This window comes from Geotrypetes seraphini, chromosome 17 (genome assembly GCF_902459505.1).
Source record: "Geotrypetes seraphini chromosome 17, aGeoSer1.1, whole genome shotgun sequence".
Taxonomy (NCBI): domain Eukaryota; kingdom Metazoa; phylum Chordata; class Amphibia; order Gymnophiona; family Dermophiidae; genus Geotrypetes; species Geotrypetes seraphini.
The window spans coordinates 15,070,447-15,084,390 of record NC_047100.1 but is presented as its reverse complement, the minus strand read 5'-3'; the positions used below and the strand labels follow the sequence as shown (position 1 = coordinate 15,084,390).

At 41.2% G+C, this 13,944-nt stretch overlaps 1 protein-coding gene across 7 annotated transcripts in view; it reads left to right on the top strand.

Annotated features, from left to right (window-relative positions):
• The window catches only part of ERC2 (ELKS/RAB6-interacting/CAST family member 2), a 779,911-nt gene that overhangs the window by 622,220 nt on the left and 143,747 nt on the right, over nucleotides 1-13,944 (top strand). The window lies entirely within an intron of this gene.

The window sequence follows — 13,944 nt, the reverse complement described above, 5'->3', positions numbered from 1 at the left end:
GCATGTCCTGTACAGAATTTTGGCCTTAATGACAACTCAACAAGAGGAAATTAAGGTCAGCTTCTCAATGAAGCCGCAGAAAGTTAGGTGCCTGCAGGTATCTAGATCATACCTACTGGCACCTAACTTAAGTGTTTTAATTGGTTTTAAGCAGCTTGATAATTGATTGCGCCATTAAAAAACAATTAAAAATGGATTTTAAAAAAATTAGGTGCCACTAGGCGCCCTCCGGGACCAGCGCCTCAGTCTTTGGCACCTAGCAGCACCTAGTGATGTTGAAGCTCAGAAGGGAGTGTTTAAAGGGGCAGCACCATACTTCTACGTCACTACAAGGACCCTAGACTCCAGAAATGTAGGCCTGTAAAACCCTGGCCTACATTTCCGGTGCCTAGGGTCCTTTTTCTAACCTTGAATCTGTAAGCAGCACTTATCCGTGACCGACACACAGCAGGCACCACTTACAGAATTGGTCCCCGTGTTAGTGTATTTTTTTTTTTCTGCAGTTTCTCGTGCTAATGGACAATTACTTCCTCCTTTACAAAGCCATACTAGCATTTTTAGCGCCAGCTGGGGCAATAACTGCTGGGATGCTCATAGGAATTCTATAGCATCGGGACTGTTACCATGGTGGCCTGTGCTAAAAACGCTAGCGTGGCTTTGTAAAGGAGAGGGTTAGTGCAGGACCTGAAAAAGATTAAAAAGAAAAAAAGCCCTATTTTATGGTGTTATTACAAATGTGCTTAGTGGATAGGAAGTCCTGTGTTAAACCACCTTAAGAACCACACAGTCCAGCAGGATACAGACCCACGTAAGAATAAGAATAATTTTATTATTTTATACTGCCATTACCAAAAGTTCTAGGCGGTTTACACTAAGAGAAACTGGACAGTCAGCAAAATACATTCATACCATAAAAATAAAATCATACAATAAAAAGTTAAAAATACCAAGTTAAGTAATAAATTTGTCAAACAGAGAAGACTTGACTAATTTTCAAAAAGAACAGTAAGACGTGGCGTGATGAATACATTCACCAAGCCAAAATTGCAGCTTACCTGCTTGAAACACTAAGGTCCTATCAAAGAAGGTCTTATAACGAACACCATTTGGCTTAGGAAAGGCAAATAAGTGGAAACTTCTTGTATTCCTTAATGGTCTATATAAATCAAAGTGAGGGGAACGTAGGCAAAGCAGAAGCAAAATAGTGGGACGGGACAATGGAACTTCCACCAAAAAACCAAAGCCAATAAAGTGTTGTAAAGCTGTTTATTAATGTCCAAAATGGGACTTGACATGTTTCCGCTATCTTGGAGTCTTCTTTGATTCTGCAACTCTGTTTTGATTCCAGATCTCTCAGGTGATCAAAAAAGGTTATTATTGGCTTCGGCAAATCACACTTTTTAGTTCTGTTTTGGATCCTACTTTGTCCACGCCTTTGTTCTGTCAAGAATAGATTACTGTTGTTGTGATATAACGTCATCAAATCTATGTTGCTTGCAGACTCTTCAAAATTCAGCAGCTCGTTTCCTCTAAAAAAGCAAAACAATATGATCATGTCATTCCTCTACTGATTCAATTGCACTGGCTCCCTGACCAGTTTAGATGTCATTTTAAAATCTTGTGTCTAACATTTAAAGCGCTTCACTTTTCTCAGCCAGTTTATCTAGTTTCTGCTACTATACCATATACTCCTTCCCGTAGTTTGAGGTCAATCGATGCTAATAGATTTGTTCTCCCTTCTCCCAAATTGGATCATTATGAATCCACTCGAAAATCTTGGCTACTTTTTTATTTCCTCTTTTTTATGCAATAATCTGCCTCCCCTGGTTTGGGCCGAACAATCATTTAAAAACACAGGGGTCCTAAACGCTAACACGTCCATTATAGTCTATGGATGTGTTAGCGTGCGCTAAAACAGCTAGCGTGCCTTAGTAAAACGACCCCACATTTAAAAATAAAATGGCTTTTAACTGTTCTTCTTAGGAAGACTGATCAGAAATAGATGACACAATTGGATATTATGTTTGATTGGTTACTTGTAGGATTTTTGGACTTTACTTTTATTTTTTGGCATTCCTTTCTTTGTTTTTATGTATAAATTGTAAGCCGCCATGACCTTCTGTGTTGGCGGAGTATCAAATGAAGACTAAAACTCAGGCATAATTAATTAGCTTAAAAGTGCATAAAAACCACTGACTGCCCCCCCCCCTAATTAATCATTTTGAGATACTAAATTAACCTTGGCACATTCCTAAGCATACTTAGGGCCCCTTTTACAAAGCCACAGTAGCGAGTATCCCGTGGCAAATGCACCAAAGCCCATTCAATTCCTCTGGGCTTCGGTGCATTTGCTGCGGAAGAATCACTACTGCAGCTTTTTTAAACGGGGTCCTTGGTTTCGTCTATTTAACCACAATCACTAAAAAAAATATCTTCATTTGTTTAATACTGACTCTGGGCCTGCATTTTCTTATGTCAGAACAGAGCCGACACGAAAGTTACTTTAGCTAGGAATCGGAAAGCAATATCAGAACTGAATGCATAACTCTGTTTGAATGACAACTTTTGAAAATGGTTTAATCTTATGGCATATGTGAACGTTTGACTGACAGGTTCTGGCATGAAGAGATTAGGCTTCTATTATAGACAGACTTTTTACCATACCAATTCATTCCTGTGGAGAAATGCTGACACTTACATTTTTTTAAGAAATTATTCCAAAATTGCTTTTCAAGATTACATCTAGCATGTGAATTTCTGATGGGATTATGTTACAGTAGAGACTGGCAATATTTAATTGGTAGAGCACAGACTGTAAGGTTAAAAGGAAAGTTACTGACCCTAATAAACTGAGGCCTCTGTTTTATGTTTTCCTAAATGTGGTAACATTTTGGAGTAGATTTGCATTAATTGCCAAAACCTCTGTCTTAAAATGCTGGGGTCATTCCCAGTAGTTTCCAATTCAGAGAAAGATTTTTATTTTTTTGCACAAATTGTTATATTAAAAACTCACAAACAGAATCGAGTAAAGAAAAAAAAAGAAATAATTTCCACAACAGGAGACTTATACCCCAAAATAACTCAAATCCACTTCTGTTGTAAAGTCCAGAATCAGAAGAGACGAAAGAAAACAAAACATCAAGAAGCGTATCTTAATTAATTAGATCAAATGTGTCATATTTTTCTTATAAAGAACAAGATAGAAATAATTTAAACAGAGGAATGTAACTGGAGTGGATCCAAAGAGCTATATGAACCTGATAGTGGAGAGAGAAACCTAGATGGCGTTGAGTGCAAAGCGTTTGCTCCACAGACTTGTATTATTTATTTTGCTGAGAGCATTCTTCAAAAGGCAAAAGCTAAATTACCTCTACTTTCTGTGACGATTATGGGTCATGGACAGACAATCCCCCTGCCCTCCATCTCCCCCCCATTGCAACCACTGAAAAGTCCCAACCATGCTGGGCTAGATTTGGCAGGTGCAGCTCAGACTGCAATAATCAAACCCAGACGATAAAGAGCATGCAGTTGATGATTGTGCTGCCAGAACTCTAAGAACATCGAGGACTATATCAACTGCTGTAGGAAAAAACTGGGGGGTAGGTTGTGCAGCTATTTCATCTTTTAAATCCTCAGTCCCACGTCCCATGGCTGTCCCGGCACCTTCAGGTTTATGCCCTAGAAGTGTAAGGTCTAAACCAGCTGTGTTGGAAGATGTATGGAAATGTTTATTAGGGACTTAGGCTGCCTTTACAAAAACTCCATTGCTACCACATCAGAGTTCACAAAGCAGTCAGTAGCCCAAATGAGGAATCATGGAAAAAAAAAAAAAAAGATTGAGGGAGGTTCCAAGTTTCCAAGTTTATTACATAGTTTGATTAAACGCCTACTCTACATTCTAGGCGATGTACAAAATAGTACAAATGTTTATAAACATAGAGAATTACATATACAAACAATAGTTTAAAAACGAACCACAAGCAAAATAAAATATTAATTTCTAAGTACGATATGGAAACAATAGGAGAGTTCTTTAAAGGGTACAATCTATATCAAATTTAAAATACAAAGGAAAAAACATTAGGTGGGAAAAGGAACTTAAAAACAAGGCACTAAAAAGTAAAAAGGGATCATTTATTCGTTAAAAGCATCGATAAAAAGGAAACTTTTAAGTTGAGTCTTGAATTTGTCTAGATTCTTTTCTTCTCTTAAGTAAAGTGGGAGATCATTCCAAGACTGGGGAGCAGTCACTGAGAAAATAGTGAGGCGTCTCGTATTGATGACTCTTAATGAGGGAATGGCCAATAAATGTTGGTCCTGAGATCTCAGTGTTCTTGAAGTAGTATATGGAATTAAAACTCTAAAAATAAAAGCGGGAGTTTGAAATATTAGAGTTTTAAAAGTTAATAAGCAAATTTTATATAAAATGCGGTGTGCAATAGGTAGCCAGTGTGATTCCTTAAGCAAAGGTGTGACGTGGTCAAATTTTTTTGCTTTGTGAATAATTTTAATAGCGGCGTTCTGAATTATTTGAAAACGTCGGATTTCCTTTTGTGACAAGCCTTTGAATAAGGCATTGCAGTAATCAAGTTTGGAAATGACTAAAGAATGTATTAGAATATTGAGAGATTTTGCGCATAAGAATTTAGCAACAGAACGAATTTGACGTAGTCTAAAAAAAGTAGATTTGACCACATTACTTATGTGGTCGTGGTATGATAATCTATTGTCAAATGTTATACCTAAGATCCTAATGTTTTGATATATCTGTAGTGGAGTGCCTTTAATAGAAATTGGAGTAAGCAATGTACAGCAGTCCTTCCATGGAAAGAGCATCAAGTTGGTTTTTTGAATATTTAAAGATAGTTTGTTAGTATCCAACCATTGATGAATTTGATCCAGTGTATTATTTATTGCTGCTATTTCCTGTGTATTATTGGGATCCATTGGATGTAATAATTGTATATCATCGGCATAGGCGAATACCGAGAAACCAATGGATTGACATAAAGTCATAAGTGGAGCAAGAAAGATATTAAATAAAATTGGTGAAAGTATTGAACCTTGAGGGATGCCATAGGGTAATGAGAAACTGTTAGAGTTTGTGTTATTAAAAGAGACAATAGAGGAACAGTTTTCAAAGTAAGATTTGAACCAGCACAGGACTTGGTCAGTCACACCAACGGACTGAAGCCTATGTATTAAAAGAGTATGGTCAATGGTATCAAATGCAGAGGATAGATTAAGAGAGATCAATACAACCGAAGAATGGTGATCTAAATGATAAAGTATCGTTGTAGTCATCCCAATCAAAGAGTTAAGAGTCAATTGGCATCTATGAAATCCTATTCTATTAAATCTCAAGAAGCTGGGCAGTATTTATTAAGTCTTGGGTCCTGGCACCAAGCATTATTCTATAAGTTGTGTCTAATTTTAGGTGTGGTTTATAGACAAGCAGGATCTTTTCCACACTGGTTTTTGGGTGCTATATGTAGAATTTCCCTGCATTTGCGCAAAAAAAGTACCTGCACTATTTGCAACTATACTACATGGGCTATTTAGGATTTTAAAATCATTCTACTGTATAAAAGCAAATTATGTTAATGATCAGCCTATTTTGCATTAACTCGTATTCTTGCATTGTAAAAAAAATTGCATTCTAGAAAATTCTGTACAGCTGTTTTTTTTTTTTTCTTTAAATAAGAAACAGAGAAAATTGAATCTGAGAAACAGATCTCTTATACTAAAGAACATATGAAATAAATAATAATAGTATTCTTGGAACTTTAATACCTGTTTCATGTTATGACATCTGCATGGAAAAAAAATAACTTGGCTTCAAAGTCCATATGTCTTGTTTTTTTCTTAACAATGGGAAGAATTCATGTTATCTTTTTAATGTTGAAATCTGTCTGAGTCATTGAATTTTCTCTAATGAACTTGAGGGCAAGTCTTCAAAGAAGCCTGCAATTGAACCTGTGGAAAACCAATGCCTTTGAACTGTGGACAAGACGTTTATCCTAGATTGGCTTGATTTGTCAAGTCTAGGAACAGAGATCTAAGGGAGTAGGGTTACCAGTCGTCCGGATTTCCCTGGATGGCTTTTCAAAACCCGGCACTTTGTCTAGGTTTTGTAAAGCTTCTATTAAATCACCCGATGAGAGCAGGCAGTGTGTGTGTGTGTGGGGTGGGGGGGAGGGGGGGGGGGCGTAGCTAGGGCAGGACGGGGGCAGGGCAGGGATGGGTGGAACTGGGCGGGCCTAGGGGAGCGAGTTTAGAGGGTCCGGATTTTCCAAATGGAAAATCTGGTAACCCTATAAGGGAGCCTTTTACTAAAGTGTGCTGAGCAGTTAGTGAATTAGCGCATGCTATTAGTGTATGGCTAAAGAACATCTGCTGCTGTGGCTTCTTCTTAGGGTGCACCAATTCACATGCAAATGGCCAAATTCTATAAATGTCACCCCAAAAATCAGCATTGATCAGCATAGTGATTGGCAGAAGTCTATAAAAGGCTCTCGCTATGTATAGAATCACACTTAGCAACCAGGCGTGGCATAAAATTTAGGTAGAAACATAGAAAGATGTCCATTTAGGTCAAGGAAAGCCAGACCTAAATGCCTGAGCCTAAGTTGTGCCTAACTTTTAGGAACACCCATGATCTGCCTTTACTCCTCCCCTGGCCATGCTCCCTTTTGAGATTCATGCACTAGAAGTGACCGCGATGGAAGATAAGTGAACTTTGATGTCCGGTTTGGAAGAAATTTATGGATGCTCCCATTGGAATGTGAGAGTGTTTGCAGCACCGACCATTAGTTTCCTGCTGGTGAAGAAGATTGTCTGGTCTGTTTGTGAATGTGGAGGGCTTTTTTGACCAGTGATGACAGTGAGCTTACTATTATACAGTTGTGTGCTGTTTGTGATGTTCCTGTTTTTTGAGGCCTTTTTTCTCCAATTTAAGTAGAGTGATGGCCAGCTTTTCTGTCTTCTCCAGCAGAGGAGAGTTGCTGTAATAACTGTTTGACCATCTAAACATGCTCATTTAAAGCAATGCATGCTATTTTTAGCATGCACAAAAGGCCTTTACCTTTTATATTATTCTTTATTGCATAGGCCCATTCTGAAACTAATTTCCTATGCTTTCTCTCAAATCCTGCTCAAGGACTTCCTGTAGCAGAATATGGTTCTTATTAACTGCATCCTATTAGACTCCAGAGTATTGTATGTGAAGGAAGTAAGGTTGAGACACATAAATTCCCATCCTCTAGTCAGTTATATGATATTGATGTAAAACATTATTAGTTAAAATACACTAAGATGGAGAATTAAAGCAAATGGCTGACAATTAGCTGACAAGTGGTCTATGCTACTGACTAGACCGATGAATATAGGCATCAGGCCAAATAATTAGAAGGATAGCAAAGCTGTTGGAGTTCATGGCTTTATACAGCAACTTTTTTACAGAACTTATTTTGCTCTTATGAAGGCAGCATTGTATCCCATGTTTCTAGTGTCTTAATATAATGAAAGTATGCAAACTTGTGTTATTTGAAGGTCATAGATTTCCTCCAGTGAGATCGATATGTGGAGGACAGTTCTATAAAGTGAAATAGAGCCTACTCTTTAAAACAGTGTACTGCAAACTGTGTGCCATGGCAAGATTTAGGGTGTGCCGCGAGACGCCGGCATGGAGGAGAGACACTAGCACAGGCTGACAACATATACGACCTGCCTCTTACCACAAGAGGAACATCATGTAGGCAGTCAGCCGGCACCTCTCCTCCTTGCCAGCATCTCTCTGCACCTTTCCTCCTAGGTTTAGCAAGCTCGACGTCCACGCATGGTGCCCTCCAGCCGCGACCCTGAGTTTAGTGCGCCGCGCTTCAAAAAGTTTGCGACACACTGCTTTAAAGGAAAGTGGGCACCTACTTTCCTTTATAGAATACTAGATGGTGTAAATGCTTGTGCCTAGATTCAGGAGATATGCATGTAACTTATAGTATTCTAAAAGTTATGCATGCAAGTGTGTGCCCCACCCACACACTGCCAAGACTCCACCCATGTGAACACTCATCTGCAAAGCATTCGATCAAATCTGTGCCTGTACTTGCAAAGGGGGAAATTCTGTAAATGGCGTCTAAAAAGATAAGACGCCTCTAATATAGGAACCTATCTATTATCAATAACACTTAGGCGACTATTACAAAATCGCGCCTAACTTTAAAACGTAGGCACCTGTAATATAGGCCAGGGTTTTAAAGGCCTACATTATAAGTGCCAAACCCCCCTTTTATGAAGCTGTGTTAGGCTTTTTTTTATCACCGACCATGGCGGTAAAAGCTCCGATGCTCATAGGAATTCTATGAGCATTGGAGCTTTTACCACTGCGGTCAGCGATTAAAAAGCCTAACACAGCTTCATAAAAGGGGGCTTAAGTTTTTTAGAAAATCGTGCCTAGATGCAGCTATGTCCTTCTCCACTCCTAAACACGCCTACTTTGAAGTTAGGCGCCACTAGGTGTCATGCGATAGACGTCTACCTTTTGTAGAATTGCACCTAAGAAGATGGGTGCCTGTCACCCAGTTAATTTTTTGTTTTTCCATTATGAGCTTGTTAAAGCTCATAATTGAAACAAATTTTCTAATTAAGTTAGGCGCCTATCTTAAGGCATCACTTATAGAATTTCCCCCCAAATGCCAAATAATATATCAGTCACCATTAGTGTATATCTTTTCTTTTTAAATATTGGATCTTCAGATGGTTGGCTAGACTTAATTTATGTTTGAGTCTTCCATGTCCCTTAATCATCATTTATCTTGTATTGAGTTCTTTCCTCTCAATATTCAAAACAGAATATCCAGAAATGGCCACTGATCAGTTAAATAGAGTTTAACTGGCTATCTGCTAATATTCAGCACGAGATAACCAGTTATCTCTGCTGAATATTCATGGTTAGCAGCTAACAGTTAACCGTCTGTGTCATGTGAAAACTGGAAATATTGAACGCTGACCATCCAGATTTAGCAGCCATAATGCTCCTGTTGATCACTAAAAGGCTGAACACCACTGGCTGACTATTGACTCCTTAGGGCCAGATTCTGTAATAGGCGCCCATCTCCTACTTATTATTATTATTTTTTTCAATTATGAGCTTGTTAGTTTACCCCTCCTTTTATGAAGCAAGGTTAGACTTTTTTTATCGCCAGCCATGGTGACGCTCTTAGGAATTCTATGAGCATCGGAGTTAATACCACCACGACCAGCAATTAAAAAAGCCTAATGCGGCTTTGTAAAAGGGGGCCTTATTTAGGTGCATAATCTTAGAATTTCTATAAGACATTAGACACACAAATTTGCTGTTATAGAAAATTAGCTTAGTACCTAGATTTTGGCCATCTAACTTTTATGTCCCCATAGTGTGAGATCTTGTTTGCTAAAGGTTTAAACGAATTTTAAACAGATTTCAACCTCATATTTCCAACAATTTTTTCCTTCATCTGTAAAAATTGCAACACAGGATTGTGGAGTATGACCATATCATGAAATATACAGCTAAAGGCCTTCACCAGATTTATGGTTTCAGTGTTCCTTTCGTAATCTCTGCAGATATTAAAAAATACTGCCCTTCCAGTGTGTACCTTCCAAATCAATTTAAGGCCTCATTGTTCTATTTCAACTTGCAAAACCTTCAGAGGTCAGTGATTGAAATAATTGACACAGCCAGTGCGGGACAAAAATCCATAGGTTAAATTGCATAATTAGTTTTAATTACATAATTATGGTGTTTAATGTGTAGGGGTGAAAGGTTACTATTACATTTAGAAGTCTTGTCAGGAGACACAGAAATAAGCAGTAGAGTCGTATCCAGTGTTTCTTTGGTTCCTTTAATAGGGGTTCAATGCATTCTTTTGGTGATCTATCCTTGACCTTGGACCTTTGATGATTAAGGCAAATAATATATTGCAGTTTTGCTGTTTAGAATCATAGAGACACCTTTGTAAATGAATAAGAGCACTTTTGAAATGGGTTTATTTAGACTTAAGGTGCACTAAATTTAATCACCAGGGACTGAACAGCAATTTAATCTGATTGGGTAAGGTAGTTAAATGATTATTGAAAATGTCTGTACTTCTAGAAGGATATTTTTATTAGACAAGAAATACTTTCTTGTTAAGGTTAGGAAGGCCTCAGAAATAAGTTTCAGGTGAAGATGGCATCCTCTATCTTTACATTTTATTCTTTATCTGTTTCATTATAGAAACAAATTTACCCCCCTTCACAAAACCATGCAAGAGGTTTTCGGCGCAAGCTGGTGCGCTGGACGCTCTGCACTGCTCCAATTTTCATAGAGTTCCATAAGCATAGGGTTAACAGATGTACGGATTTTCCCGGACATGTCCTCTTATTCGAGGACATGTCCGGGGGTCCGGATGGCTTCTTAAAACCCGGCACTTTGTCCAGGATTTGGAAAGCTTCCAGCTAGCCGCGACGTTGGGACGACATTTGTGCATGCGTGTGATGTCATCACGTCACACCAGCGCATGAGCAGATTAGAGAGCTGCACGGGAACGACGGGAATCCCGCGGGCATCCCGCGGGTTCCCCCTTCGGGTCACGGAGATCCCGTGGGGACGCCCCCTAGGGTCACGGGAATCCCATGGGGATGCCCCCTAGGGTCGCGGGGATCCCGTGGGGACGCCTCCGAGGGTCGCGGGGTTCCTGCGGGGCTGGATGTACTCAGTCGCGCGGCTCTTCTTCTCTCTACCTGCTCTGCTTGCAGCACAGAGCCGAACGGAAGTCTTCCCGACGTCAGCGCTGACGTCGGGAAGACTTCCGTTCGGCTCTGTGCTGAAGGCAGGGCAGGTAAGGAGACAGAGAGTAGCCTCGCGGTTCGAGTGGCTACCAAGGGAGGGGGCGGTCCGCCCCGAATGCAGCACAGCCAGCCAGGTCCCCTTACTTTTGTGGCGCTTCCCCGACCGACAACAGCCCCGATCTGACAATCCTCCCTGCCCTGTAGCCGCAAATCTAAATTACCTTCTTACAGCAGCTGTAAGAAGGTAATTTAGATTCGCGGTTAAGGGCAGGGAGGTTTGTCGGACCGGGGCTGTTGTCGGTCGGTCGGGGAAGCGCCACAAAAGTAAGGGGACCTGACCGGCTGTGCTGCACCCGGGGCGGGAGAGAAGGAGGGGGGAGAAGGACGCTGAAAGCACTGGAGAAGACAAAGGGGTGGAGAAGGACACTGAAAGGCCATGGGGAAGACGGGCCAGAGGGGGGGAAGGACTCTGAAAGCACTTGTGGAAGACAGAGGAGGGAGAAGGACACTGAAAGCACATGGGGAAGACAAAGGGGTGGAGAAGGACGCTGAAAGGCCATGGGAAGGGCGGGGGGGGGAAGGACTCTGAAAGCACTTGTGGAAGACAGAGGGGGGAGAAGGATGCTGAAAGCACATGGGGAAGACAAAGGGGTGGAGAAGGACGCTGAAAGGACATGGAGAAGACGGGGGGTGGTGGAGAAGGACGCTGAAAGGCCATGGGGAAGACAGAGAGGGAGAAGGACGCTGAAAGGACATGGGGAAGCAGAGGGGGGAGAAGGACGCTGACAGGACATGGGGAAGATGGGGGGAGAAGGACGCTGAAAGGAAATAGGGAAGAGAGAGTAGGGAGAAGACGCTGGCAGGGAAGAAGACAGATGCCAGACTATGGGGGGGTGCTGAGGGAAGAAGATGGGTGCCAGACCAATTTGGAAGGGGGAAGAAAGGGAGAGGCACAGTAACAGAGCAAATGGAAGATGCAGAAGGAAGAGAGACAGTGGATGGAAGGAATTGAATGAGAACATGAGGAAAGCAGAAACCAGGAAACAAAGGTAGGAAAAGAATTCTATTTCTTTTTTTTTTGCTTCAGGATAAAGTAGTATATTAGTAGTGTTGATAAAAATTTATAAACATTAGAGGCTCTGGTAGAAACCCGTTTACAAAGTATGTATTCTCCCAATTAATATTTCCAAATTAATAAAGTCTTTTTGCTTATTTGTAAATGGGTTTCTACCAGAGCCTTTAATTCAATAGCATAATTAAATGAAATAACTATTTCTGAAGTTTATAGGGACGGACGGGGACGGAGTGGATTCCTCGCGGGGACGGGTGGGGACGGAGGGGATTCCTCGCGGGGACGGGTGGGGACGGAGGGATTCCTCACGGGGACGGGTGGGATTCCTCACGGGGATGGGTGGGACTTTGGCGGGGACGGGTGGGGACGGGTGGGATTTCTGTCCCCGCGCAACTCTCTTGAGCAGATGCCCTCCCGACAAACAAACAGGTTGAGGGGGCAGGGCGGTCTTGGGGGCGGGGCCATGGGTCCGGATTTTCGCAACCGAAAATCTGGTAATCCTACAAAAGCATCAGAGCAGTGCGGAGCATTCAGTGCACTGACCGGCGCAAAAAACCTCTTGTGCGTTTTTGGAAAAAGGGGAGGGGGGTACTTTTTTAAGCTTCCAAACTTTGTGTATTAGCTAAATAAAGATGATAATTTGCATCACTGTTAGCTGTATCTATAAATGCTATGTAAAAAAAATCAATGCTGAAAAAATAGTGCTCATTGTTATTCTAGAAATGGCACTCAAAGTCAGCGTTTGGGGCCAGGTAATACGCCTTACATTGGGATCCTTTCACGAAGACGCGCTAGCTATTTTAGCGCACGCAAAATATTATCACGTGTTAAATGCTAACGCATCCATAGACTATGATGGACGCTCTAGCGTGCGCTAAAACAACTAGCACGCCTTAGCAAAAGGACCCCATTAAGCGTGGCTATTTACACTAACTGAAATATGGTACAAATCCTTTTTTCTTATTCTGTAACTGCGTATGCAAATTGGAGGAATACTCCTGATCCACCCATGATCCTGCCAATAATTGTTAAGATCCCAATTATCATTGTTAATTGTCTAATTATTCAATTAAATTGTGTACACAGATTGGAAGCACACCCAAATTTGTGCATGCAATTTTTGGCGCTTTACATAGAATTAGGGTGACAGTGTGGTTTTGCAACAAATGTACTAGTTATTGTACTTATTTCAGGGCTATTGTATAGAGAGAAATAGCTGCCTACTTTTCTTTACAGAATAATAATGCAGGTGGCCCAAAACATTCTTACATTTAGGGCACAAGCACTTTTATCAGCCTTCTAGTTGCTATAAATACCTAGGCCTACTTAAGTGCTGGAAAGTACATAAATTATAACATTCTATAATTTCAGTGTGTAGCGTTGTACTCTGCCATGCACAAGCCCATCACCAAAGTACATGTCCTCAAATCATGCTATGTGCTTTTGCATTAGTTGGCATTCTGGATTGGAGGATGTAACAGGCTGGCTTGGATTACCAAGAGAGGTCTGGACACATATATAGGTAGGACACCTGTTGCACGCAAGGTTAACCAAGTCCATGTAACACAGGATCTGGCCTTAGCCAGAGCTGGAACAAAGATCCCCACTTCAAAAAGCAATGGCTTGCCTCAGCCCAGTGGCGTAATAAGGGTAAATGGCTCTTGAGGGGGTGGTGCTCCTCTCCGCCCTCTTCTCTGGCACCCCCTTCTGTGCACACGCCCCCTTGCCTTTTCCCATACCATTTTAACTTCTCTGGCATGAGCAGCATGTCCACGTCGGTGTCCGTTCATCCTTTGACATCAGTTCCTTGGCATGTCCGGGTAAATCCAGACATCTGGTAACTCTCCTCTCCTTCCCACTGATCTCTGCTCCATTCCTCTCCCCAAATTATGTCTGTTTAGCTCAGAAGATTGTATTGCACGGCTAGAGGGCTGTTGGGAGTGGAGAGGCTTTCTCTGTGACAAATCCTCAGCATTCCTCATCAGCTAGTCAAGAATGCTACAATAGCATCATTCTTGGGCCTGATTGCACCATAGGACCCAGACTAGCCCAAATCACAAAAG